Consider the following 4,576-nt stretch of genomic DNA (forward strand, 5'->3'; position numbering starts at 1 on the left):
AGATTGAAAAGTGTGAGCTAAGCTTTAAAGCAGCCTTCTTGTATGCATGCGTTGTACAATGCAGCGATGATGTCACTGAATTGACTAATCGCCTTTTCCAATGCCACAATAGGAGTACAATCAGGCCCTGGAGCCTTAGCTGGTTCTAGTCACTTAAATGCTTCTCGTACCTCTTCATTGGAAAAGCTGGCTGAACTTCTCGCTCTTTGGTCATTTGTCATTGTCCATTAACAGTGATGTAAAGCCGTCCTCGGGTCCTACTCAAGGATTGCCTATTACCCTGACGAGCAGTACGATTTTAATATGTACTTGAAGTTGACAGAGATCTTCAAATGCCTTATCCTTCTTCATCGGCAGATGCGTGGGTCATCATAATCATAAGGAAAAGTTCAACCACCGGGTTCAAGAACATTACTCTGCGGCTTAGTTTCTCTAGCACCTCAAATCCAATACCAAATTAGCGGCCCTTTACATGATAGCTATAGTAGACATCGTAAGGTCTCAAGTATTTCCTACCTTGCCCCACCTGCCGGTGGTGATATCAGTGTTCATATTGAGTTCTTCGTCACAAATTTTAAAATTCTGTTTAAATAACCCGAAATTGGTTGAAAACAAATCTTCCTACTCTAATCATAGTTACGACCACACAAGCTACACGCAGCGATTGAAGTAAACTCTTGTGTCTAAAAAAACATCAACATCAAAATAAGCACACCTTGCATTGCGCTATCGCGCGCATATTTCATCAGGTACTAGGTAGTAAAGTGCACTGCACGTAACAGGAGCTCCTAAACGTAGCAATACCACGATTGATCGAAGGTTTATGTAGCTGCTGCCAACGGTGGTTGCATGAAAACCGCGCTATCAAGCAAAAACAAAAAAATAAGGATGTGAAAAACGTAGATTACACAAGTCTGTATGTACATATAATGCATATGTATGCGTATCAGCGTGCATCGACGAGCACAGATAGAGGTAGCATTAAGTGTCATTTACTGGGATTGCTGGCGGTTAACGATTTCCAAGTAAAAGTTGAATGCATTAAAGTACTATGAGTGCACTGATAGTACGAATCAATATTGAAGGTGAAGGAAGAAGGACAGCTTTTAGTAAATCTACACTAGCTACAGCTAACAAGTTCGTCTTCCATATGCATGTAGATGTTAAGCTAACTTTAAGGGGAATTCGTTGCCATAGAAGGTAAGGTGCACTCGCTTGGGAATTATGTGGTTACTAAGAACGGGTATTGAGGGTTTTGCGGAGCTGAGCATTTGGTTTTCGTATCAATATGATGGTTAAGTAACTAAGAGCGTAGGGTTTTTTTGGTAAAAGTATTTTAAAAGTTTTGTAAGCTTACCAGGATGGCAGAAAGCTTGTCACTCAAAAAAGCGCTGTATGAGCATGTTTTCTTTTTATGAGGATTTAGCAATCTCTATGATGGTAGCCAAACGATCCCAGTGTGGTTCTGCGATTCTTGATTAAAGCTAACTGGTGTCCATTAGACTATTGAGTAATTTAACTAACCTACTTTTGAACCCATTCTCATATCGGGGCATACACACAACACTGTTAAGGTCAGTGGGGCACCATCCATATATGAAACCATGATACAGTGAGCTTATTCAAGGACGAAGTGAAGGCACCCGAATTAATGTGGTTTTCCCACACCAGAAGTTGTCTGTAGGGCAAGAGAGGCAGAGGACTCTTGAAGAGTTATTGCCGGGTAAAGAGAGTGTAAGGGGCCACTTCTGTTTGTAGGAACCAGGACCACAACAACGCGTGCAGAAAACAGCACTCAGACTACATGTCGTCCTTTGTACTGTGCCTTTTAATCTATTTTAAATCTGCACGATTTACTAATAAACCAAAGCAAATTGTTTGGTATCAAAGAGCTCAGGTTTTCGTCTCTTAACACATTGCAGCCAAATTCCTCATACCTAATTCTTGTAAAGTCAGGGCAGAAGCACCAAAAATATCCACCGTCTCAACCTCTTCAAGGCAGGATGGGCAAATGGAGTTGGCATGTATGCCCATGACATTCAAGTGTTTGTGCCACGTACTCAACCCACACGAAAAGCTGATTTCGCCAATCATTGTATTTGCTGCTGCCCCAGATTTTATTCTAGGCAATAGCATCGTAAGAAACCTGACGTTTCGGTTATCGCAGTATACAACAAGATTATACGCCCGGAGGTGGCGGCAACAGGGAGTCATATGGAATGGACGCGGAGGCAATAATGAAGTGTGTTACCCAAGTCCTAACAACAGAATTGTGCACGTTTGGTCACAGTTAAGTGAGAAGACAATCTCTCGGTGTGGCCGAGTTTTCGTCGTATAGGATGTTGGCACCACGTAACCCACTCAGTCCCCAGGAATTTTGTTTGAACACCCAGGGCACCTGAATGGCTGTTATGTGGGTTTTGTATGCAGCAGCGGCCTTAGATTGCTGAAAATTTATTTGAGTAACCGTCACTAAATGGTATCCCGGATCGCTTTGCTCCCTCATTTAGGATCAGTTATGAAATAAATTGTCCCGAAAAAGAGACTCAAGCGATTTCTTTACCCTCATTCGACGGTATGCAATGATCCCTGGTCCATCTTCACAACTAGAGTAGCATCTTCTCTACCTTCCACGGTGCTACCCTTTTTGTGATAGATGACATGCCAGTGATTGGTGTCAACGGCGGATTTTGGGCACGGAAGCAGGAAAGAACATCCGCCGTTTTCCGATCGGGATCTGGAATCCAGCATAGCATTTTCCTGAGAGGGGTATACTCTTCACTGTAAATAGTGAATCTTGTTCTACCTGTGCGCGGTATTCTTTCCAAGATCGGAATTGGGCAATGCCACACCATAACCCGCCACACTATGACTCCAAGAAGCATTGGGGCAGGCATTGGTGGGTGTCGCCGAAGTTTCCCTTCTCTTGCAGCGTTCGCCAACAGATTTGGATGTCGGTGCATCCACCACCAAAGTTCCACTGGCTTCTGGAATAGCCTCCGTAGACCTGGTCCTCTTACTAGATACAGTGACAGGAGGAGTTCAGTCAGCCACGCAAGAGGATTCCCTTGTTTACGTTGCGCCCGCGATTCGTCCTCCTTCTACTCCTCTTTAGGGGTTTGTGAAAGAGGACCAACTCCGTCAACGCAGCGAGCTGCTTCTCGAACCACATCCCCAGCAATAGATTGATCCTCTTCCGACTCTGAAGAATATAGGATTGACATTACCACCCCAGCTTCCTCCAAGATGCGCTCCTGATCTGTGACGCTGGAGACTTTCCATACGTGTGGGTACCACCTGGGGTATTATCATTCAAACTCTCTGCCATTATCATGATGTTCAGTTTTGTCCCTAACTGCCAGGATTGGTGGGTATTTCGTTACTTAACTATTAACCAGTGTGATCAGAAGATCACAAAAATCTAAGTCAAATTGATTTTGAAAAAAGGTCAGAAAAAATTATATCTGGTGAAAAATCGGGTTAAAAATATCACAGCAACCTAATACTATGTCAAATATATTAAAAAAAAATACCGTTCAAAGAAAATCTCTTTGTCCTATTTTTAAGCCATCTCTATTGTCATTATAATTTTCATTCCCTCGATATACCATACTTTCGATCCTTTGTCAATCACAGATACTATCTCTTCACAGCATTCTTTTTCAAAAATTTTGACCTTGTAGGGCTTGAGGAAGAATAATTTCGGTAGCATGATGTATGTGAGCAAGAAGCGGCATCATCTAAGAATGGCTTGAGAACCTCCAAATGGCGCGGAAGAACTCCATTTTTCATTCTGATTGTATTAGGCAGCCGTAGAGCGTAGGGAATGCCAGTAATGACTAGAGCATCCGTTGGACAAGTGCACAAAGCCCCTGTGATGGCCACGCAGAGCAGTCAAAGAAGCTTGTTCAAGGTGGCGCAAGCTCTAACCGGCTAAGCTTTTGGCCACCAGATCAGTTTCGTATACGCAAAAACGGGTTTTACGACCAATACGTTAGCTTGGGTTATATTCCCCAAAAATTTTCCATGAAGTCTCGGACAGACAAAAAATGCCGTTGTAGCCTTGTTGGCAATATTCAAGAGATGTGAGTTCCGATTGAGCGTTTTGTCCAGAATTACCTCTAAACACTTAGCCTCTTCTATGAACTAAATTTCTGTTCCTTGTTTTGGTAAATGTTTGGTTTGTTGACAACTCCTTTTCAGCACACCAGCGTTCTGTCGACAGTAGTAGGGGCGATAAGACTCCACTTTGAAGACAGCCACGGATGGCAGTGACTGCTTTCTTGCTGGCTGCTAGTGCCAGGTCTAGGAATATTCTTTCTTATCATAACTGTGGATATTGCTATATATCTCATACTGATACCAAATATTTCCTAGAGGTACCCCGCCGCACTGTTCATTTAGAAGATCTTTTTCGCCTTCTCTCTACTCTAGATATTTATTTAGGACCATAAATATGCAAACAACTCCTTGGCATATGTACCAGGAATATTAATTTTTGGAAGAGCAAATATTAGTTTCTTTATTTTTCCCCTTATAAGTATGAATATTTATTCAAATGTAGTTAACAGTATCT

General features: G+C 42.5%; 1 protein-coding gene across 1 annotated transcript in view; it reads left to right on the forward strand.

The window, feature by feature from the left end:
* The window catches only part of LOC108364750 (uncharacterized), a 77,887-nt gene that overhangs the window by 2,789 nt on the left and 70,522 nt on the right, over nucleotides 1–4,576 (forward strand). The gene's annotated exons all lie outside the window — the stretch shown is intronic.

The sequence above is a fragment of the Rhagoletis zephyria genome, unplaced genomic scaffold (assembly GCF_001687245.7).
Source record: "Rhagoletis zephyria isolate East Lansing unplaced genomic scaffold, Rhagoletis_zephyria_1.1 Rzeph_scaffold_01663, whole genome shotgun sequence".
NCBI lineage: Eukaryota > Metazoa > Arthropoda > Insecta > Diptera > Tephritidae > Rhagoletis > Rhagoletis zephyria.